The sequence below is a fragment of the Cyanistes caeruleus genome, chromosome 3 (assembly GCF_971803275.1).
Source record: "Cyanistes caeruleus chromosome 3, bCyaCae1.hap1.1, whole genome shotgun sequence".
NCBI classification, from domain to species: domain Eukaryota; kingdom Metazoa; phylum Chordata; class Aves; order Passeriformes; family Paridae; genus Cyanistes; species Cyanistes caeruleus.
The window spans coordinates 62,597,121-62,621,990 of NC_141703.1; the positions used below are offsets into that span (position 1 = coordinate 62,597,121).

The window sequence follows — 24,870 nt, forward strand, 5'->3', positions numbered from 1 at the left end:
TTTCATGTGTTTGTATTTACCAAAATAAAATCCATTTTTGGAAATCAACCTCTTAACCATCAGAATAGTTCAATGCTACCTTCTTTTCACAGATGGCAGAATTAAAGTAACAGAGCTGTGAAGTTACCTGCTCAAAGCCATAAAGGAGGCCAATGATAAATCCAGGTGTATAAGCCAAGTCTCCTAAATTGCCTTCTAATGTCATTAACAAGCCAGTGTAATCAAAAGAAAGTTTGCTTTCTGGTGTTAGTGAGGTATGCCATAACAACACCTAGGTATTTATCCAAGAGGAACACATTTGAATGTGTTTATTTGCCTATGGTCTTGTAAATACCTTGAAAGATTTCTTTAAATTCTAATTCTGAATTTAATATATAGTAGTTTTCTTTATAACTGTCTTTTTAAAATTGTTTTTCCCCACAGCAGTTTCTTCATAAGTAAACATACAGTTTAGAGTCCAACTTCAGAGTCTTCTTCAGGGTCCTGAGTACCTTACACTTCAGCTTGCCTTTACAGAAGACAGTAGATGGTTTGCAGCTCAGAAAAAGGAAATAGAGTTATATATTGTTCTTAGCATTGAAAATCACTTTTAGAAATATTGCTATAAATGTGTTGGAAGTCTCCAAAGCTCAGGTCTGAGTCTGGTTTAGCTGTAGGGGAAGCTGTGGCAACAGACCCAGCAGCAGAGGAGCTGTGAGTATGGAAGCCCACTACAGAGCTCAACGCTGCCTGGTGCATTGAGCAGAATCTGACACAGTTTTGGCAAAAGTGCATATTGCTTTCTGTCTCTCATAGTTGTGTCCTGCCATACTGAGTCAGGAACATGTGCACAATACTTGTCTTTGAGATCTAATCTTTTGGGATGGTGAGCACAAATAGTTGCATTTGCAGCTGGTTTTACTTGCAGTTGAGGGTTTGAAGAAGCCCAGCACCTTTTTGCATTGGGTAGGAAGGATTTCCTTTTGGCTTTTACCTCAGTCTGACAGAATGATGCTTTGGGCTTCCCAAAATAGGGCTAGTGTCCAGCACTGAAACACCATGGAAGCACTGTCTTACTAGTAGGTAGCTTTGTAGTTTACTAAGAGCAAATATTAAATCATATTGGAAAATGATATTACTTCTAAAACAAACTCCTTATAGCACCTTTACAGTTTCCAAATCTTTATTTTCCACAGCTGGCTTGCACACAGGTGATGAGCATGCTCGGAGAATATGTCTGGTTAGCAACAATCAAACCTCTGAAATATCTGCAATTCATCCATGCTTCTCCCACCAGCAGGTGTCATTCTGGAAAAAGGAAAATATTGTAAATTCCTGAACTGGAGAATTTGGCTGTGACAAAGAAGAAGAAAAAAAGTTTCCTTAAAATATAGCTTTTGAAGGATACTTCACTCCAAACTAAAACCAAGAGAAAGCTGGCTGGTCTGCATTTTTTAGTCTTTGTGCAGTGTGTAGCCTTGACCTATAAATAGCAAAGGGCAGACAATTGGTAAGGTAAAGCAATGTCTACTTATAGCTGTCTTCTGCTTTTTAATGTTTTCTGTGATGTGTTTACCACTGCTTGCTCACTGCTCCCCTCCAAGACTATGAAACCAGCAATATTCATCAATCTTCCCACAAGAAACAAAGAATTAAGGTGTTGAATTCAGATCTCATTAACTTCAAGGTAAATTTGAAGTAATCTCATTGAAGCAACTGAAAGCAGAAATGTTTGGAATTTAGTCTCAAATAACCAAAAGTAGTACTTAACTTTCTACTCCATAAATAAGCCTCAAGCAGAAAATAATCTCATAATAATTTTAATGTCTCTTATAATGTTTATGTTTTCCTTTAAGTGTTCATCTGGGTATTAGCTGCAACCTCCTTTAATATGCAGAGACTGTTTTTGATGTCTCATGATCACAGTGAGAAAACTGTGGCAGACTTATAAAGAACCAAGACCCTGCTGGTTCATTGCTGAGGGCTCCTGGTCTATCAAGTCTAATCTTTGGCTGTTAAAACCAAACTTACTGTGAAATCCATGCAGGAGCTGCCTTGACCACCCTATAGGCTATTGGAATTTTGCTCCAACTCATCACAGCTCTGATGATTATAAATATTTTTCTGTCTTTCTCTCTTTTGCATTTGTCCAGATCCCTTGTATCTCTATTGTCCTTTCACATTACTTTCTCCCCTACCATTTGCATTGATATGTAGCTGAGACATTTTGGGCCTGAGCATCCTAGCCTGAACAAACACAACTTGCATTGCTTTCTCCCAGAAGCTTAGTTTTCCAATCCCCTGGCATTACTTGAAGTTAAATTGATCTGCTTTAAACAAAAGCACACAGAAGTGTGCACCATTCATCGCTGCCTTGCATGCAACATTTATGCAAGAGCTTCCTTGCCCCTCTAGAAATACTTCACCTGCTACATCTTAGCTCTGTAGCTAATTTCTTTCTTGCAACTTCATCATAATCATCTTCCCTTTGTCTAGTCCAGCCAAGTTTACCTGCTCCTCTGCCATTTTTAGAAGGACTACCAAGGCCTGTATACTACTGTGATATGATGGCCCACCAAAACTCTTTCTGGAATAAAAGGGAAATTTGCTTGAGGGAAAACATGAAAACAAGTTCCAAGGCTTGCCTTCAAGGAGCACATTAAAGAGGGAATTTATTTTACAGTTTTAGAACTTTTATTTGCAACAAAGGGATGTAAAATAGCTGTCCTGTTAGCAGCCATGCCTTTTCAAAGATGTTATTTAATTACAAATGTAACAACACTTTTCTTATGAGCAGTATCAAGCACTCAGTTGCTGAGTAAGAAAAAACAGTATATAAACATAGAATTAAAAACTTCACTCCAAAATAGCTAAAAGCTGTATTCTTGGGTTTGCATGAAGCCTGTATTAATGTTTTCTGATGTTTTAGGTATTTAACTTTGAAAATGTAGTGGTATACTAAAATTTGAAGTCAGAAAATATGAAAGTATTGTGAATATGCCTAGTTCATTATGGCATTTATAGGATCAAGATAATCTCCAGCAGGTTTTTGTACAGTAAAGGATGAGATTTAGACGAAGTTATTTCTTTAAAGTTTTTACTATTTTTTCCCAGGTTTTTAATTAAGTGAAATCACATAAAATTATGTTTAGTCTCTCTTGGTTTTTAATTTTAGTGGTTTATTTTACTAGTTTTAGAAAAAAACTCATGTGCCTAAACATAGGCTTGTGCATTTTAGAGCCCATAGGAATCCCATCTGGCCTCTAACTTCCAGTTCAAAGGTGTGGGATTTTATCAAAGGTCAAAAGTCTCCTGTGGGTCCCACATCATGCCAGCCCTGCACGTATATCCTGGGTACTCCAGGCTGTCCTAGCAGTCATTAGGTACTTTTCAGGAACCAGAATTTCCCCTTCAGAAAACTGCTGTAAAAGGTAATATGCCTCTGCAAATGCTTAAGAAAATTAAAGATGTCACGTCTGGGAAGGTAATTCCCTCTAAGGTGTTTTATTTCAGGTTAACAAGGCATAGAGGCAGGACAGTGCTTTCACTTCTAACAAGGACAGAGTTGCTGTATTCAATGGGATGCTGTTTTTTGGGTCAGTTTTGAATTCCAGTGGCTGAAGTGACCCTGTGTGTGAGCTGGGAGCGGCTCTTGTTGAGCAAATGCACCACGGAAGGTCCTGGCCAGGAGCCTGGGGTTTCTCATCAGGACCGTAGTGGTTTGAGGTTACAAACTCTCGGGAGTCTGGCTAAAGGAAGCTTAATTGCCAGTTTTGGGTATGGTGCAGCAAACTAATTTTCCTGAAGAAAGTGGTAATTTCAGGGAGCAAGACACTAGGATAGACACTAGAAATACTTCTTTAATAAAAAAAAAAACCAAAACCTTTTTAATTAAAGAAATGAAGTTAAAGAGTGCATTAATTACATACACAATTAGAAACGTATGTTAATCAGGTCCAGTTTTGATGGTCTGTTGAAAAAGAAGGAAGTTAAAAATCTTGACTAACTGGTCAGTATAATTGTATATAAATTGCACAATGTGGGGTTGAGCATTTCTGAATTGTTTTTATAACAACAGCAATTTGTTGCATACAATACATAAAAATTATATATGGTATATGTATAAAATACATAACCCATCCTAAAATAAAATTACAGCTAGTGGAAAGTAGTGAAGTCTGGATAAAATCCACCAGAGGCATTGATTAGGATTGTGTAGGCAGAGAACACTTTCCTGTGAACTTTTTAAAATCACTCACTAGCATTATGGTTGATAGGAGTTTGGATTACTTTTGTAGAAGTTAAAGAAATGAAATTGCTACAAAAAAAGTCATGATGGATGGTGACTTACAAAGCAATCATAGAATCTGATTTAGTGATGTACAGTATTAATTTTATAGTTTGGGAGTGAAAGAGAGAACTTTTTCCATGTACTCTGTTTTGTTTTTTTATATATTTTTAAATATTTATCAATCTTTATCTTTATTATATCAATAATCTTTATTATAATCTTTATTATATCAATATTTATCAATCTTTTTCAGGATGGACTCCCAAGGCATGGCTGCAATGGTTGTTTGAAATAAGAAACAGATACCCTCTTGGTGTCGTTCATCTCTGATCACTGGGAATTGGAGCTTGAATGAAGGTTAAAGAAAACTCCTACACAGAACTGGGAATGGTTTGTCTCTTAAGAGGGGTCAGTTTAAAAACTTTTACCAAATATCAGGACATGTGATAAGAGGTTATGAATTGGGAATTAATTGAAAGATTGTGAAATGGGAAAGATTTCACATTATGGGAAGCAGTGGAGAACTACAACCTCAACATTCGGAAATTTGTGACCAAGCCCATGGAATATTTTGAGGTGATGGAACTATCTCAAATGACTGTTGTTTTAAAATATAATTTACAAACCCCTGTACCCGTCCCCAGACAGACTGGGAAAATACATTCCTTTTATTAATATTACTCCAGGGGACTGGAGGGTATTCTGGGCAGTGAAACATATAGTTTATGGGGTTTGCTACAGAATTAAGATTAAAGATAAAAAAAAAATGATGGTGCTAATTTGTACCTGGGAGTTGGTATCTGTTTTAAAAAATGCTGTTCTAAAAATAATTATTTTACATTTTTATATGTATTAAATAGCATGTGTGTGATGAAACATGAAATGTATAATCGAAACAATGGCTAGGAATATAGAACTGTGTAAATACTACCTAAACATATGTGTAAACATTATATAAACTCTTTCATTTCTAGAGGTTACAGAAGACACTTTAAGATTTTATACAGTCTTTCCATCTCTCCCCCCACTAGTTTTTAATATAATTGAACTTTTAGAGCTAATCCATGTATTAGCTTTTTAACATTTGCAGTTGTGTTAAATTTTACTGAGGAACACTTTAGTTTGGGGAAACAGTTGAATCAGTAGTTTGTGTTGTTTGAACAAGAAGTCCCAAGTATTTGCCCCAAATGCCAACATTTTTCCTACAAATGGAAGCTGGCAGCTATAAATTTGTGGTCACCTGCTGGCAATGCATGCGACGACCCTGTGCCTCTCACAGGGAATAAATACCAGGAGGGAAACTGGAAGAGATCAACGTGCACAGAATTTGCTCTCCTTGGTGGAGGTCTCATGTAGGCAGTACTTGAATGATACTTTATGTTTCTGGATAAGGTGAAGGTAAGAGATAGAAACAATTTGAAAGCCATTGCTTACGTTTCCTGGAATGAGCGGGAAAGAACAGCTCTTCTGAGACGCAGCTTTACACTGAACATATGCAGAGCAGTGTCATCAGTGATTCTGAAAATGTGTCTACAATGGCTGGGGAAAACATTTAGTCACCATTTAATTATGTTAGCTCATACACAAATTTTAGTTGTCTACTGCACTTAACATTTCCAATGGTTTCATTAAGATTTTTAGTGATAGAAATTAATAACAAAAATCAGTTAATACAGAGTGCAGTTATGAGACCAAAATACATGTGGTTTAAATTTAAAGAGTTAAATGTTAGTATTTCCCTATAGAGAAAGGTTATTTGGGCAGTGGTATACTGGCATTACCACCACCCACTGAGGAGGGGACCTGTTGATCATACTGGTTAAGCAGAAGTTCAAAAAAAGGAAAACTGTAGGTCTAGAGGGTTTGCTTGGTGTAAGTGAATCACACAGGAAAAATGCTGGTACCCAAGGTTGTTGTAGTGACTTTCTTTGATGGTTAGAAAGAGAAATAAGCACAGGATATTTTTGTAAAGTTTAGAGGCTTTAAATTGCTGCTTGCTAGGTAAAATTTGTCTTAGTTATTAATATAGTGGAAAGTTAAATGATGATCATGGAAATATGATAAAAAGTGCTGTTGGAAATCAGACACAAATTACTTCCTGTGTCCATTTAAAATATTCCAATGTGTTAACAGTTGGACCAAAGGGCTGCTAGGAACACGAATGTGGAAAAAAAAAAGGAAAGCTTGTGTCAAGAAGGTGTTTCTGGACACTGCCATGCTGTTTCTGGCAATACAGGTAAACAACTAGCATACATTTAGCAGAAAATAGTGCTATCTCTATGTCTGGATTTCTGTTTGAAAAAGCCTTTATAATAATACTATTGGACCTAGTTGGAAACAAACCTAATAATAAAAAAAAATACTAGTTTTCCACTACTTAATGTTAGTTTAATCTAACAACTCTGTCTATAAGCTTCTTCTATCATTCCTGGAAGAAAACTACATAAAAATGGATGGGTTTGGTTAGTTTAATAAAGACGTGGAACTGCACATTAAAAATAGGTATCAGCATCACTGCATGTAGGGAGATCTTGCCTCTGACCCTCAGCTCAGTCAGCTTGAACACAGGCTGAACTACTCCAGGTTACAAGTCTTGTGCACTTTGGCTTTTGAAATTTTCCGTGTGAGATATACTTTCGACATGAAAAGTCAAAATACAGCGGTTTACAATCAGTTTTGCTTTGTTTGAAGCTAAAAGTCAACCCAAAACTTCTGGAGTATAGAACTGTACGAAGCAAAACATAAGAAAGTTAACACAAAAACTCTGCAAACTGAGCAAGCTAGTTTCACTCAGCTCTTGAAATAACTCCTTTCTGCAAGTTCACTTTTTAACTGCACATGTGTGAGATATCAAAAATGTGTTGGTTTCACAACCCCATGGCACAGATAAACGCCACAGCTCTAAAGCTTCACCTTCTGTCCGAGCAAGGTCTCGCTCTCATTCTCTGTTTTGGTTTATACTTTTAACATCTGCCAAGAGATGAAATTCTCTCAGTTCTAGGTTACACTGAGCTTTTGTTCATCTGCAAAACAAGGCATTTGTGGTGAGACCCAAGTTCAGTCTGTATGTTTTTTATAGTTGTATCCAGCGCTGAGAACTCATTTCCCAAGCCTTTATCAATGCTCTATATGGCTCCTAGTCCCAAAATGGGAGTTGACACTTCCCCACTTGGTAGTCATGCAAGCATTCATATACTTTAAATTCAAAACCTGTATTTCAGGGGTACTGAATACCTGCTGCTCTCCCTAGCTAGTATGGGAGCTGCAGGAACTCATTCCCCTGTGAAGATCAGACACCTCATCTTGAGGTGCTCTTATTCACAGTGGGGCAACGAGCAGTCCTCTGCTCTGTTTTCAGTTTTTGTAAAATTTTAGTGTAACTCAACATACTGATACTGCACTGATGTTGAAATGGTTTCAGTGGCTGGTGCAGTGCCGTGTTATGGATTTAGTATGAGAATTATATTGATAACACACTGATGTTTTAGTTATTGCTAAGTAGTGCTCACTCTGAATCAAGGACTTTTCACTGTCTTATGCTCTACCAGTGGGCAACTGCACAAGAATCTAGAGGGAGCATGGCCAGGACAGCTGACCTGAAGTAGCCAAAGGGATATTTCATATGACAGAACATAATGCCCAGCATACAAACTGCTGGAGTTTGGCTGGGAGCTCCTATCAGTGCTCGGGGGCTGAGCAGTGTGTGGTGAACAAATGTATTGAGCATCACTTGTTTCTGCTGGGTTTTATTTACATACCCCCTAGCCCCCCAATATATTTTCATTATAATTGGTTATTCATGTATCAAATTTTCCTGGTGAACTGATATAGAAAAGTGCAAGGGGAATGGCTGAATACAAAGTTTTAAGGGTGTCTTGAAATACAGCTCACAGACTTGAGCTACACAAGAGTTATGAGTGGAATTTACAATATAATGGCTCACCTTTGAACAAGAGTGAATTTTATGTAGTATGATCATATGTCACCAAAAAAAGCCCCAAAACATTGGGCTGTTGGTGGAACACAAATATTATGTGACTGGATCTCACTTGGTATTTTAAACCATGAGAGTTTAGATCTGAGTCATCGTAACTTGTAAGTAGAATATATATATATATATATATATATATATATATATATATACATATGTATCATGCAGGTTATAAACAAGGCTTTTGTCTTGGGGTCATTTTCCCCTCAAATTGCAGATTTCATTCTCTGTTACTGTAAATCATTATAGCCTAAATCAAAAGTCAGAAGTTAGCCTTGTTGCTTCCAAAATTTGAAAACAAACCTGGACTAGAAATCTTTACAGGCTACTACTTTCCTCTCTATTTCACCCCTTTGATTTTCAGAGCCCTTGGGCCATCAGACCACTTTACACTTTTTTTACACCCCTGCTTCTCCATGATGCTTCCTGCATGGAGCTGGTGTTAGAATTTGCCCAACCTCTAATTTGTCCCACCAGAGCACTCTAATCTTGCATTAGAAGCAGAAACATTGTTAGCACGGCTAAAAGAATATCTTTAACCCAAGATCTTTATTGGACAACTCCTGTAGTTAGAGCAAGAGCTGGAGAAGATGGCACACGATTGCCTGCTAGCAGCCCCAGGGGCACATGTGGAGAAAAGTTCTTTTTCTTCCTTTTTACCTTTTAATTAATCACTTGACTTTAAACATGCATCTAGCCAAGCTATGCAGAGTGACTTGCTGAACAGAAGACTGTAAGGTAGGATTAGAAGCTCTGTTTAAAACAAAATCTGCTTCAGACTAGAGAACAATCCCACCACAAAATAAAATTAACTTTAAAAGTAATGAGATTTTCCACTGTTAACTTAATAGCAGCAAACCACATGTTCTAAACAATGTTCTAATTTTTTTTTGCTTTTTTTTTGGTTTTTTTTTTGTATAAGGACTCATTTTTAGTAACAAAGCCCAGACTATTAGCCCTGCCATTTTTCCACTGCTGGAGGAAACCGTGGACTCTTGCTGAGCTGTATGGTAAATATCTTGGATATCTGAATCTACCTCTAGTAAAAAGGCTTCTAAAATGCTAGCAAGGAGGAACAAGTTTAAGGTAGAGGAAATGGAAAAAAATGGGGAAAAGAAGAAACATCTCTTTGGTTCTTTAGTTCTGTTATTTTTTAGATTATATTTCTTCTGGGCTTCCAAAATCTTCAGTAACAAACAAGTTTTCTTTTAAATAGTATTAAGTTATCAAAACATTTGCCAGGTCCTAATATTAAATCCTAACAGTCAGCAATGTTTAAGTTCAGCCATATCATTTTGCTGAGCAAGTCATGCTAAAACTTAAAGTTTTCCTCTCAAAATGGTCTTTCCAAATGAGATTGATATTGTGAGAAAAAAAGAAAAAAAGAGAAGAACGCCTTCATCATGAGGAATTATGGAATTAATTTTCTTTATATACTCTGTTTGCACAAGACATTTTTGTTAACTCTTAATAAAAATACCATTCAGCTGCTACTTTCATTGTTTTTATCCTGGGACCAATACAACATTGTCATTATTGGATATAAAGTGCTGTAAAAACAAATCTAATTTGTTAAGTTTATTTTGATAAGAAATAAATATAAAGGTAGTGCATAGTTTGCACAGTGCTGCTATCATAGGACTCCTGGGTATAATTTATATAAAGAAAATAAAAAAGCATACATAACTTTCTAGCTGATTTCCTTTAACAGGGCTAATTGAAAACAGTTTCTGTTATTTAAAAGTAATTTATTTTAAATATGCTTTTTAAAACAAAGTTCTTATTGATATCCATTTTAAGTATATTATCTCAGTGTGGGATACAAGTAAAAGGTCAAATCTTGTAGGAGTATTTTCTGTATGACTCAGTTCTGATCATAGATAAACTTATCGGGGAAACCAAATTAGTTAACCTTCTCACTACCAAAAGCTCATTTTAACAGGCTACGATGGTTTCTTTCACAAATAGAGAACTTCAAAGCTCACACTTCTGTTCTGAAATATGAAAAAGAGAATGCTAATTTCTTTTTTCTCTCTCTGATAAAAGGCAAAGGTTTGTGATTTTAACATGAAATTAGACTTGTTGAGGTTCAGTATGTAGACACAGTAAGCATTACGCTATTAGTTTTTAGTCAGGAGCTGCTGTGCATAATGGTGCAGAAACAGATGCAATTTTTTTACTTTATGTCTGTAATTTATGAACATTGTTGAATGATATATTTTTTCTTGCCCAGTAGCATGATCCATATGTATGGATCTGATTAGTGGAGCACTGAAAGACGAAATGGCTGTAGGTGGCATATCTCTAGAAAGCAGCCTCTTTCCACATGGCTTGATAGGCTGTCCAATTCCTGCCCACTTAACTGGTTTGCGACGTTTCTCAGAAATCCTTTCAGCTCCGCTTCCTCCTTTGTTTCCATCACAGCGGCACCGACCGTTCAACGACTTGGGTTGTTTCAATACACTCACTCTAACTCTACAACACCAGAAACTGCTCTTCTTTTCTAAAGCCAACTCCAGAGTGATTAAAAGGCTTTAATGGACTTCAGATCTGGGACCACACTTAGGTCTGGGAAAAATGCTCTCCGATGCTAATGTGCCAAAGCTCTCTTCATGGCATTTGGCAATCTCACCTCTTATCAGCACAATTTAATGTGGTAGCTGGGGGACAGTTTGACTCATGGAGAGTTTTGCCTGTGAACTCATTCCTACCACCTTTACTTATTTTGCATAGTATCAGCACTCACTGACTTGAGTGAAAAAGTTCTGCTGAAAGGGATTAAAAATGGTCTCTCTCCAAATGGCTCCTGGAGAGCTACATTGCAGGCAGTATCTGGAGGAGAGCTCTTGACACAAAGATATTAATAATATTTCTAATGTCTGGTGAAGGAAATGCATTAAAAATATCCAAGAGTGGAGATATCTAGAAATCTGGTTTTGAAGGTCAAAGCACATAGCCTGTTAGCTGAGCTGTAGGAGCATACTGGTTCTGCACAGTAAGAAGTAAAAAAAACCAAAAAAAACCAACAAAAATATCTGTAAAGCTTGTCCCAAGTTGAACTCAAATGGGCTTGGGGTGGAAATTTTGTCATCCCTGGTCATATGCAGTAAAACATTTGTTTCATGCTGGTAGTGGCAATGAACATTTTTTTTTCTTCCATAATTTACAAAATATGAGCAAGTAGGTAGTTAAAACATTTCAATTCTTCCATGAATAGAATAATTGTACATGGTATTTTCTAAGCAGAGAAATAACTGGCACTTGGGGAATTACTTTGTCACTCTCACAAAATGCAATTTAATCCAAATGGGAAAAATAATGCAATTATCTGGGCAGATAATGCAGCACACTTGGCATACTTGGGCAGTGAAGATAGTCTTTTATTTCATGAACAAGAGATGAGTGCTTTGGAAAACTTGTTGTATTGCTTTTAATTATTAAAAGAGCAAATTCATGGTTTCTTTGTGGGCTAGTCACACTGTATAGTATTTTCTTTTTTGTTCCATTTAAATTTAGATTGGTTATTCATACTTCCTGGCAGTGGTTATAAGAGCAGAATGACTGAGAATTTAGTAGGTGAGTTAATCTCATTTTTACTGTGTCTCAAGAGCCACCCACTTTCCCTTCATATAACTCGATACCAGAAAGTTCTTACAAGTTTTGCAGAGTGAGACTGAAGTTTTGACCTTCTTCTTTTCTGCCCTGTTTTTGTTGCTTTCCTTTATTCTTCTGCACATTTCTCATTTTCCAGCCCCTCTTGCCAGCCCAGCACTCGGCTCACCTCCACATTTGCCTGCAGATGCTGGGTGGGATTGCCCAGTGGGCATTTGAGGTCAGAGAGTCAGTAGAGTGTGGTTAGCTGGCTGCTGACTCAAAGGGCTGAAGCCCTGAGGTCCCCAGGAAAACCACATCTGTAGATCCATGCCCTGAAAATGAACATGCTTCTAAATGTCCATAAGGAATCAGCAGAGCTGCTGAGAGCAGGTGGATTTTGTATAACAGGTGAGCACACTGAGGTGTTGAAGCCATTCTCCCTATTGAAGTGTTACAGCTTCTTCCCCCTAGGGTGGGTGTCAGGGGACATGATAACATGGAGGTTGGTACCACAGCCCCACTTTCAGCCTGAGTTCTTCCAGAGGTTGTGTATTGGTCTCCTCCTTCCTGTTTGGTCAATTACTTTCATGTGGCTTCTAGAAAAGCTGGTAACTTTGAGATCTTTATCTTATTTGGCTTCTCTGGCCAAGGAGTTCAGCAGCTTTTCAAAGAGAAAAGACACAGATGTACACATGCAGACCCTGACACTGCCTTCAAAACAGTCCTAAATTATAGACAGCAGAGAAATCTTGTTGTCATTTTTGCACTAGTGGTTGCACTAGCCCTTGGTGAGGATTTTCACCAAGGGAAATTTTAGGGAAATTTGACCTAGGTGTAGTGTGTCTAGATGTTTCGCTTTCTGATTTTCACTGGAGGATATTTGAAACAGGCCTGGAATGTGCTACCAGTCTCATTATCTGAGATAAAGAGAACAAGGGAGATTGCAAATGGCTCATTGCATCTCTTAACAGGTAAATTAAAACATCGTCCTGATGTCAGAGAAGTACATAAACCCTCTGTGGTAAATCTTCTTGGTACACCTCACAGCTTCTGAATTTTGCTGCGTACTCTCCAACGCTTCCGCTCCTAAAAAAAACCCTCATTGTCCTGAGCCTTTTAAGTAAAGCACTGCCAAAACATACCATCATTTAGCAATGGGCTGGAAACACCTTTTCTCTCCTCACTGCCACTCTGTGTTGTGGGTGTTTGACATGCCCAGGGCTCCCTCTGATCATGAAATGACAGCACAACCCTGTGCAGTGCTCAGCAGCTGAGCACATGCTTCCTTTTTCTGCTGTAAGCCTACAGTGAGCACAGCAGCAAGACAGTTGTGCTTGGGGAAAGAGTTTCCAGGTTTTTGCAGTGAAATATGTAGAACTTTGAAGCCCAGAACTGACAGTTCTGAGCTAGAGAAAGGTTATCTTGTTTTTCCCCCAAATATGTCTGTTGGTCTTGGGAAAGATATGGCCTCTTTCCAAACCTCACCACGCTTATAGTCCTAGATTATCTTGGCTGCAACAACAATAAAAACTACCTTCAGCTTTTTATTTTCTTTTCCATTTCAAGCCCTCTAAATTATATGTTGACATACTCACTTCTAGCTGAGTGGCAGCATATCTCACAATATTGCTGTCTTCATGTGGGACACGTGGCATGATGTTGAGGAATATGCTCAGAGCAGTGTGTTGTGGACTTCACCTGCAGTCAGGTACAAAGAGTGAAGGTTGCAGCACCTTCCAAAGGACAGGTTCATAACAGAGTTAAACACTTTGAATAGAAAAGGGGGAGCGTTTTGAAGGATCAGGGTTTAAGGATTTCTCTTGGCTTCAGCTTCATGTAAAGCTGGAGCATCTCACACTGACAAATCAGCCTTTTTGACCAAAGTGATAAACAAAAGTGAGTGTTTCTGCTTCCCTGCTTCCCAATGCCTCACACTCCTGAGTATGGATGCCTCGTATTAGTGATCATGAACTTGAAACCTTTCCACAGATTTGCAGTTCTGCATATAGGAAGCAGTAGTTAGATAAGATTGCTAAGTGTGATCCTGTTGTGTCTGTGGGCTTCTGTAAAGGTTGACTGAACAGTGTCCCACCATGGCTAATTTTCCCCTGCAATATATTATCTCTAAGAAAGTTGAAGCCATAAAATTCACCTTTTGTCTTTCCATTACATTTTTACATTCTGAGAGAGAAAAAAAAAACAAAGGGAAAAAAACCCAACCCAAACGAACCAACCAACCAACCAAAACCAACAACCTCTCCTCACCAAAAAAAAAAAATAAAAAAATCAGATTTTCTTTTTTTTTTTTTTCAGCTGGGAGAGACAGTATATATATGTTTCTGATGTGCTCTTCGACTCGTTACCCAGCTGCAGAAAGTGCTCCAGTATGCAAGTACAGGAGATGTGTTTGTGTCTGGTCATCTCTGGAATGCGTAGCCGCCGAGCGAAAGGCTGGGAAACTCTTGCAGACGGCTGTGCCAGTGATGACCTGCCAGCACTGACAGCCTGGCCTCTGATGGTGGAGAGGGATCGTGGGTGTCTCTGCAGCACTGAGGGTTTCCAGAATGCTGGGACTGTGAAAGCTGGAAGGATGCCCCATACTAGGATCTCCTGGTGCTTGCTTGAGTCCCTTAGGGCCTTACAACTGGCACTCAGCAGTTTGTAGGATCAGGATTCTGCTGGCTGGAGAGAAAAAAACCTCATTTGTGCAGCATTTCTGTGTATGCAAAAGGCCTGGTAGAAAACTGATGAAATTAAAATGATCACACATGTCCTTCAGCTTAGGAAAAGAGATCTCTAAGTGAGAGCATGTGTGCTTTTACTGGGGCTGAGAAAATGTCAGTCTGATGTTCTTGGGAAGTTCATATTGATACAAACAGGGAGGCTCCCTGCTGCCCACAGATTTCCCACATAAAAGTCCTACTGGTAGCCGTGGGAACTTAGCAGCAGCCACGCTGTGGCTAAAGTCACCACTCTAAAAATGTAGTGAAATTAGTGATCATAAAAGTGAAAAACATACCGCAAGAATGAAGATGTTCTGATTCACAGCCATGAAAATTACATGAGTTCTGGCATTTAAAAAAAAAAAACAAAAAAAACCAAACAGCTAAATTTTGCAGTTACTCTGGCTTCAGACTGGGATTGCTGGTGAATTTTTAAGAAATTCCTTTGAGAAAAAATCTTGGCTATCCTCAAATCAATTTGTTGCACCAAAACATACCCGCCTCTCCCGAGTGGTGCCCACGATGTGACTGGTCCTTCTTGCCAGCCCTGTCAGAAGGGCCCATCCTGTGCTGCACAGTGGCCCCTAGTGAAACTGAGTAGTTTGTTCCAGAGTCTGTGAAATAATTTCCAGCAGCTGGTTTGTTACTAATTTCAGTTCTGCCTTCCGATTTGACCCTCATCTCACTCAAACTATGCCACTTGCTATGTATATTTTTAAGATGAATAAAGAAACCTCATGGGAGGGCATGATGGACCAACAGACTTGTCCCTGTGTAAACTGAGCATGAACCTGGGACCCAGAGGCAAAGGTAATACTAGGAATAATGCAGCTTAACAATATCATTAACACCATTTTCAGTTTGAATTTTCTGTTTTTCTGTTTCCTGCTGTGTGTGCTATATGGAAAAGGTACAGTCATGCCAGCTGCCACTCTTGCTAGCTAGAATTTGGATTTTTGGTTTGCATCTCTGTTACAATTGCAGACTCACCCTCAAAGAGATACTCTTGTCCCTTTTATGTTCTTTTGTGTTCTTGCACCACAAGGATCTGAAACACCAAATCTGCTTTTTCTGCTTGTCCTATCAAGCCTGTTTTCCTTGATTTTCTAGGATAGATGCTACAAAGTGACAAGCATCATTCTCTTTGCTCATCGTGGTGCTCCCTCTGCCACCATGCCATCTTGCAGGGGCAGCAGCAGTAAAAGCTACCTTGGGAAGGAGGTGACAGCTGGCTATTGTGCTCACTGGGCAGACACCACCTTCCCATCCCCACCCCCATGCCAGCAACAACTTATGACAACAGCAATCTTAAAAATAAAACAGGAAATGATTTCAATAAGGGATGTGGTGGCTGACGGAGAAAAGTGGGGTAGGTCTGAAGTGCCGTTGTTCCTTCATGTGAGCACCAGGGCCCTGCAGAAAAGTTGCAAAGCAACGAATTTTTGTGCAGCCTTTCATGTGGCAGAGGGACCTGTGCTTGTTTTTGTTGTTGCTGCTGCTGAGACCCATTGTGGTGGCTGTCCTCGTGACCTGGGTCCCAACACTGCTGGCTGTGGTGTGGCAGCATTTTGCTGGAGCTGTGTGGTCCCGGGGTGCTGTTGGCACACACTTGCCAAGTGTGTAGGCATTGCTCAATGGCCTGGCCTGGGTCTGGACCACCGTGATAACCCCTTGACTTCAATATCTGAGCTACTTCCTTGCACTGACTGCAGCTGGAATAGCTGTGCTCTGGCCAGTAAATAATTCACTTGCCCACCACATTCCAGTATGAGATACTGTTTTGGTCTGATGCTTGAAGGAAACACCTACCTAACCTTTAGCATTTGACTGAATTGTTGAAGGGGAAGGCTTCAAATGCCCCAGCCTGACATGCTAAGAGCTCATCATCCTCCCTGTTTTCTCCTGGAGGATCAGCTGAAAGAAAGAAGAGGTCTGGCTGAGTGCTGCTTCAGGAATACTGAGCAGTCAGAGCCTCTCAGGCTAAAATATGCTTCTTGGCCTCAGAAAGCTGAGTGTGTTCTTGGAGATAATGTCATGGGCTTTGAAATGAACTTTTGGTCTGCTTCCACCAGCTTTGTATTTACACTGAACTTTTATTTCTCTCACCAGCTGAGTTAAGTGTTTTTTTCCTGTAGCATTCAAATGCTTGGAATAGAGGTTCAAATCTTTCTCTGCCTTCAAACACAAACATACCATTTCTGGGTCAGGAAGTCCCTGACCTCCAAATCACTGGAGGTTGACAGAGGATATCATGGTAGTTTTAGTATAGGCTTGCCCTAGTCTTGTACTCTTCCCCATTGTCAGCTTTAGAGACAGGATATTGGGCTAGAGGGACCTTTAGTCTTACCTCCTAAGGACATTTTTATGGTCTTTTGTCTTTATCTGGTGCCTCTGGGGGCTAATAAAGATTTTGTAAATATAAAGAAATCATTGTGATCCAAGAAGAAGTTGTGAGCACAGGAGGACTCTCCCAGCCTGGTGCTCCCTGGGAGCAAAGGTCTGATAAGAGAAGTGGGTGTCTGGCAAGCACTGATGAAACAACTTCCAAGCTCTCTCAGCTGCTAGATAGACGGTCCTCAGTGAGTAATGAAAATAACTGTTTCTGGACACTTCTTAACACACAGTTTAAGATTTGATAATTTCATACAACATGTAATATATCATTTGGTTTTCTTCTGGCATTGGCCCATAGGCCTCATTGGAAACCACAGCTCTACCTCTCTCCTTTGGCTTGTAAGTTGGTTTTTTCAAGGGACAGAGAGGTCCCCAAAGTGGACCTGTTCCCCCTTTGCCAGGCCCTGGAGGCTTGCTGAGAAGCGTGGGCACTGGTGCTTGTTGGTCACTGTTATCTAAATGGAGCAGCTCCAGCATCAACAAAACTGCACAGGGTGTCAGGCTCACTGAGACCTGCAGTGTCTGTGCTGCCACTGGCGCTGGGCTCTCTTTGGTGCACTTAGAGGGCTTTGAGGCAGCACAAAAACATCTGCTCAGACTCCTCTGAGCTTCTGTCCTCTTCTACCTTCCTCTCCTCTCTGCTAGGTCAGAGGGAGTGAGCAGGACAGAAATCCTTCAAATAACTCCATTTTCCTTTCCCCTTTTCAATTTGCTTTTAGAAGGTGTTTCTTGGTAAGGTAGAGCAGACTCAAGGCTGAGAAAGGACCTCAGCCAGGCAATGAGGCTTGCCCAGCTGGCCCCAATACCTAACCCGTGCCTGCCTCTCTTTGGGGGCAGCACAGCTGCTTTGCCATATGAAGAGAGAGGAAAGAAGAAATGAATATTCTGATGTGAAAAAATAAAAAGAAGTCAGAGAAGGATTTTTTAAAATCCTCTTCGTTTTTCCATCTTCCCTTGCTCTTCCAAGCCTAGAAAAATCCCCTTCAGTATGTACATCAAGCCTGTAGGAAGTCCTCTTCTCTTTTTTCAGTAAGACATTGTGGAAGGGTTTAGAGCTATGGTTTCTCAGTCCAGCACTGAAGCTGCTTAGCCTTCACTTGCATCATTGTGATCCCTGTGTTCTGAGCTGGAGCTTCAGTATTGACAGTTGCAAGGAAGATGCTGTTTTTAAAATTAGCCTCCACATTCATGTTTTGTGCACTCCCCAAATAGTCCTGAAGATTCAGATCTCTGTGTGCCCAGCCCTGCCAGCCCCTCTTACCCTAAGGGCCACAGCCCTGCCTCTGTGGCCAGAGCAAATCACCAGAATGGAAAATCCAGTAGAGCTCACCAGTTACCCTGGGATGGAAAAATAAGGTTTTGCTTGCACAGTTGGTGCTTTCCTGCATATTGTGCAGCTTTAAAAACTCCAGTGTTTTAATCAGAATGAACAAAGTGTATGGTCCTGCTTAAAGGCTTTCTAAGTGACACATTACAGCTTAAAAAGAGTCAGCAGTTTGCTCGACGTTATTCAAGTGTCAGTGCAAAATACAGCCTGAAAAAACCCCACTTCAAAGTGAAAAATGCTCCTGTGCTCACAGGATCAATTGAAATGGCTGGTAGGGATTCTGCTACGAAACTGGAAAACACCCCAGAAGCCAACCCATGACGACTCATGGAGACTGTCAGACTTTAGTAGAAAGCTAAAAGTATCTAAATATAAGTAAGCACTTTCAAAGCTGTCATTGCTGTCTGTTCATGCTTCTCACTTGCCTAATCTGTGGGGATCCTTGTTACTCATTCAGGGAAGGAGGCAAAGATCACTGAAGGCAATAGAAAGATGCAGAGTGATTTCAGGCGGTTTTAGGTGAGGTCATGCACTTTGCTCTCTCTGACTGCCATTATCCTTGGGGTTCATGCCATCCAAGCCTTTGGTAGCCTCTACAGCTGCTGCAGCAATTTCTGAATTTCAGTGAGAAGATGCAGTTCTGGAGATTCACGTTTCTGAGATGCTGGCCTGTCCCAGCCCCCTCACACCGAAAGCCAGGGGCTTCTACAAATGTGGGCAAGATCATGCCTCCACTCATGGCAGATCAAGTAGACTTGGAAATGAAGGCTTTTGAACTTCTTTGGGTAACAAAAACTAAGAGATGCTTTTCTTGCTCAGTGTAAAGTAAGAGGGTTTATGGAAGGATTAACTGTAACCTTTACAAAAGCTGCAGTCACAAACACACCTGTAACTTTAGTGCAACCAGGGTCCACACACGAGATTTACCAAAAGGCAGCAAACATGCAGGCTCACCAAAATGCATGGATTTGACTGAACTTCAGGGCTGGGGAATAAAAACAAGCAAAATTACAAAGCTGCAGTTTACTGCCTGGTGTTTTTTAACACAAATATATCCACCAGATAGTCGGTGTCTGCAGTCATTTTTGTGAATATGGATGCAGCAGCCAACCAAGTTACTCAGAGCTGAACCCTGTGCCCAGGCTGCCCAGGCTCTCCCTGTGACTGGGGCAGCCACATCCCTCAAAACTCCACGGAGGAGGACGGGTGTGAGCAGCATCACCGCTCTCACGGGGAGCTCTGAAATCGGTGTCTGGCTGAGCGATGCAGGGCGCTCTCCGGGGAGGCCGGGCGCTGGCCCGGCGTGGCGGCAGGGACAGCTGTTGAGCTCGCAGACAGCCACCCACCCACAATGTCTGCAATGCACACAGCTGCTGCCTGGCTGCATTACAAAGGTGCCTCGCAGCAGCACATGCTCCGGCTGCGATGCCAGTGGCTGGGAGCCGTGCTCGGGCTATATTTTACAAGTTTGTTTGCTAGGGCGCTGCAAGCACAGGCACGCTTTTATGGCATCCAGAGCATTTCGCTGAATGATTTGGTAGTACGCTACTGACCAGACAGCACATTTCCAGATTTAGATTATAAGAGGAAAACAGCAAGTGGTAGGTTCAAGTGCAGGTCAGTGGATATGTTATACCAGAGCTCCTCCACTGAGCACGGGAGCACTCGTGCTCCCCCAGGACGAATACCTTAAGCCGTGCTCAGTAGACATGGCCTAAGGTGTTTGTTTTTATGATTGCCCGTACCATTCATACTGAGAAAACGCTGTTATCACACTGTAAACATAATTTTTAATATGGCAGAATCTTTTTGGTTGGTATTTGGGCTTAAAACACAATAGTATGATGTTGATTTCCTCTTGTTCTCTAGATGTATTAAGCAGTGTTTCAGTAGGAGGTTTCCAGGAAGGAAAAGAAGGTAGGAAGATGGGAGGATGTTCTGAATCTGCTAATGGGCTTGTTTTTCAGTAGCCAGTACTAGTGAGCACAGTTTGGAGGAGGAAAGTAAAGACAAGCTGCAGCCTAGGCCATGAAAACCACAATTGGTGCTGATGACCACATTATGGATACATATGGAAAAACAAGTACTGCAGCACAATGTCATTGGCATTCGGCATGAACAAGCAGCATTTAAATATCTTACCTGTCATAAAACCTGAGTTTACAGACAATGTAAACCAGCTTATCTACCCAACTCTTGTCCACCTGAAAGTTCATTGGGTGTGTATGTCCCGATGTCTTACAAATTAAATTTTTGTAGCTAAACTTTAGATCACCTTTTCAGGTCAATACCCACTTTAAAGACAAGCCCAGGACTGCTTAAGTCCCCTCTTCCTTCCTTCCCAGTGTAAATGGCAATTGCTCAAAGCATGTGAGGTGTGACATCACCTGGGAAAGCTGTGTACTGATTTGTTGCCATGAGGAGTAAAGCAGACTTTCTCACTCTCACTGAGCTGAACTGCTTGTTAAAGCACAGCCTGGGCCCCTGCCCCATGTTTGCAGAGTAAGATGTGGCCCATGTAGGAGTTAGTCATGAGTAACCTGCCCAGAGTTATGCTTCAGGCTGCTCATAGCTCTGCTACATCTTCTAACCCAACAGTCTTTTTTAATGTCAGTGTGCATCCTGTCCCTGGAGGTTGTGAATAGTGGCTTTTGGGAAGGTGGTACCTGACCCTGGGCAGAGAGGACATGTGAGAGTTGGGGGGCGAGGAATGGGAAGTAGGTCCATACCAGCAGGGGAATCGCCTGCCCCCAGCACAGTGTGCTAACTTGTTTACCTTTTCAAGTATTTATTATTTTGACAGGGAGACTTGGAGTAGTTGGAAAGCTGGGGAATCAGCAGCTTCACAGCTTGACGTTCAGATGCATCCTTTGAGAAGGCTGGGTTCAGTGGGGCAGCTAAAAACACAATAAAACATGCACACACAGTAGCACTTGGACACTGATGAGGCTTATTTTTCAGGATGGTGTTTTTTTCCCCTCACAGCAGTCGGCTCAAATCCCTATTTCCTGCTTTAGCTCTTACTCAGGCAAACCTCCTACGGACCTACTCCTCTCTGTACAAGAATGGATAAAAACCTTCAGATCCTGACCCAGAAGGTACAAAACAATGCTGAAATTAAGGTTCACAGAGCTGCACCCTCTTTTCATTTAACCTAGTTTCTGTATGACACAGACACTGCTGACTGTGTGACACTGTGGTGCAAGTAGGGCAGATGCTGTTCATTGAGAAGACATTTGTGTTGTGCCTGTGTTTGCAGCATGTCCCAGTGAATGGGACCTCTTCTCACACCCATGTTCTGAAGATGGGGCTCTGCTGAGATAGGGAGGAGAATAGGAAACATTTAGAAATGTGTTTCTGAAATAAATGGTGGGGGCCTTTTTTCTTTAACCTCTGAATTTGACCTTTCTGTGCAGGCAAAGTTTGTCAGATGAGACAATGTGTGCCGGTGCCATGAGGGCAGTGGGTGCTCCGTGTGCCTGCCTACACCCTGCCCGCTGTCCTGCCTGGAGAGCTCTGCACTTTTGCCCAGCCCTGGAGCAGGGTCTGGCCTCACAGAAGGGCCACAGCCCCACACTGTGTGTGAGAGAGCAGTGCTTTGCATTGGGATTTTGGATTCTGCTGGCAGATGTGGAGACAGCCTCAGAGTGCTTAACTAGACAACTCCCTGCTGACAGCACGGCCTGCATTCCCGAGCATTGCTAATTATTCAGAGCAGAGCTGGCAAAAAGTCAAACTGCCAAGCCTTTCCTGGGAAATGCCCTTTCCCTTTTCCCCTCCACATCGTGCTTCTCTGGCCTATCTGGTCAGACTTCATGTCTGAACCTGCCCTTGTTGGGGCGTTCCCAGCCGCAGCATGCCATGGGACATGGTGACCTGCTGGCAACATGGGTTGCAGCCATAGGGCACACAGGCGTTTTTGTGCCTGAGTCTGTTCAGAAATTAAAAGAATCCTGAAAAGGTGGGAACAGAGGGTAAGAACCAAGGCAATGGTACATTGCTGAACTGTTTTCCTTGCTGTAATTGCTCAGATTTTAGAGCAAAGCAGAAAGCTGTGCTTAGAAAACGGTGCCACCTTAATGTACCCTACAATGAGTAAATGGTGATAAATATAAGCTGGAGCTGTAAATCTTTGCAGAAGGCTGCCCAGAGGACAGAAGGCAAAGGGCTGGCACTGCTGGGAGCAGGTGTCACTGCAGATGCAGCTGTGATTGCAAGCAGCCTTGTTTTGAATATGAAAACTTCAAGCTGGGAGGCACAAGGGTGGCTAAAAGGGGGAAGGAAGAGGAGGAAGGCCTGTGCTAGGCGTGCTCAAAGAAGTGAAGCCGAGTTAATATTTTTCTGTGTTGGCCATGTCAAGCAGCCAACAACCTCCCTGTCACCTTGTCACCTTCCCTGCTCCAATGCTTCAGATGGCACAAAAAAAACACTCCAACTGCTGCAAAAGATCAGAAGCATCACATTTCTGAGAGACTCCAAGGAAAAGTAACATGAAAAGACTTCCACTAAAAATTAATGCATTTGAAAAAATGCCTCCTGTCCAGACCCAACAAGTGTATGTAAGGCTGGTTGTTCATATTTTAGGTATAGTCTGGTCTTTCCATGCCCCCTGTTTGTTGCTCATGAATCAGTGACTCATGAATTTTTTCCTGTTTTTTTCTCAAGAACATACAGTTTCATAAGTGCCCATATCTCAGCTCATCATAAAGAAACTCCTATTCTGTAAAAACCCTTGATAAAATAAATATTTTGATCTGCTTGATAATTTTCAAATAATTGCAAAATTATTAAATAAAGAATCCCAAACTGAGAAAATTCCCAATTCTTTGCAACTCTGACAATAATGGGCTTCTTTCAATCAGGACTTTGTTTCCTTTTGTTTTTGTAAATTATTTATCTTGGTATTATTAATTTGCAGCCTTTCTCACAATATAAGAGACTTAGAGAAGTAGATGTCTTGTCTTTAAGAAGGTGATATATCTAAAAATGGCAAAATCTTTCCAAAAATATATATCAATGATAATTCCTCTTGCTGTTAAATATGTGCAAATTACTTAAATAATGTATTTTAGCCTCATTAATTCAACACTAGAAATATTACAATTTTACTTAAATACTCTATTTCATTAATACATAATAAACACATGCAATAAATAGTGCATCTGTTGTTTACTGCTGCTCCTTATTACTAAGAGTTTTATGTCTGGTTCTGTTATTGATACAAGGTCTGTTTTCAGTGAAAATTCTTCAAATGTCAAAACATGACTAAAATGCAGTAAACTGCAAGTAAAACAACCACATTTGAAAGAATGCAAAAAGTGCTTTGGCAAATTGTTATCTTTGCAGTGGTATCTTTGCTCTATATATTTACACAAATGCACAGAAAGATATTATATATTAATTACACAGGAAAATCTTACTCATCTCTGTAGAAAAACAGGATAGAGATTTCACATGTGGCTCAGCTCTAGGATGATGTGATATTAGTGTCTGTGCTGTTTTCAAGATGCAATTTATCTAACACTGGGAAAGGGTATGGTTTGGCTGACTAAACTCTGGAGTGATGCTGAATGATAAAAGTGCTAAGGGGAATTTTTGGGGCGTCTAAAAGACAACGTATAAGACTTGTAGGTGTTAAAAAAAACCCCAAAAAGACTTTTTCTGGTGGTTGTATAAAAAGCTTACTGACATTTTATGACACGGACTAACCTCCTTCCATACCTTTAACCCCGTGCTTGCCAAAACAAACTGCCTCAAAGCTGGATGCAATCACGTCCACACAGAATTCTTATTTTGACACTTTGGCTCCTTTCACCTCTCTTTGAGAGATTTGTTGTACTTTCATTGTTCCAAACTGAGGTGTGCTGTAGGGTACATGGGCATGGCTAGGGAGAAGGGCAAGCAGACAAGTCCAACAGCTCTTCTGGGATACACACCACCAGTCATCTGCAAAACACTGAGCATCACAGGCCTTCAAAAGCTGAGGCAAACCCTACACTGGGTTCAAATGCTGGGGAGGGAGAGATTTGCACACCCCACTCTGCCATGGGCTCTGCCTCAGGTGAGGGATGGCTCTGTGGCTGCAGGAACATGTTGAGCCAGGTGGCTTCTGGCAAAAACCTGCCATGAGCTAAGAAAGCTTAATAGTTGGAGGCATAGTGTGGAAATTTGGGTCAGTGGACTGGTGGGGATGAAACAGTGTGCCCTGGGACAAATTTGCATGAGGAGAAGCACATTTGCATGGTTTAGGATTGGTTTAGGTGGTGACAGATAGTCTTCTCCCGAATTTGCTCTTTCAGACAGGCTGGCTGCTTTCCACAGTGAAACTGAGGTATGGTGACTCTGCTGTTTGTGCAGAGATCTGAGCTAGCCCTCAGAAGCCCCTGCTCCATCTCATTTGCATCCCAGTGTCTCAAAGAAGCCAAGGGGTTCCTCAGCCTCCTCTTGGGCTGCCCAGCCAGGCACTTTCAGAGCCCTGCACCCCAGGGAAGCTCTGGGAAGGATTCATCTTAGCCAACCCATGGGCCAGTTGGTAGGGGGAAGGACATGTCCATGGAGGTAGATTTGTATC

At 41.0% G+C, this 24,870-nt stretch overlaps 1 protein-coding gene across 18 annotated transcripts in view; it reads left to right on the top strand.

Moving 5' to 3' along the window:
• The window catches only part of LOC147654188 (uncharacterized), a 110,697-nt gene that overhangs the window by 81,401 nt on the left and 4,426 nt on the right, over positions 1-24,870 (top strand). For 7 of the 18 annotated variants that reach the window (XR_015284615.1, XR_015284612.1, XR_015284626.1 and 4 more), the window contains 6 exons: positions 4,524-4,678; positions 6,404-6,506; positions 9,184-9,271; positions 11,778-11,837; positions 12,013-12,263; positions 14,169-15,444. The gene's annotated coding sequence lies outside the window, so the exon portion shown is untranslated. Of the gene's footprint in view, positions 1-92; positions 166-4,523; positions 4,679-6,403; positions 6,507-9,183; positions 9,272-11,777; positions 11,838-12,012; positions 12,264-14,168; positions 15,445-24,870 lie in introns of those variants that run through there. The other 11 variants (XR_015284616.1, XR_015284639.1, XR_015284614.1 and 8 more) reach the window with 7 other exon arrangements.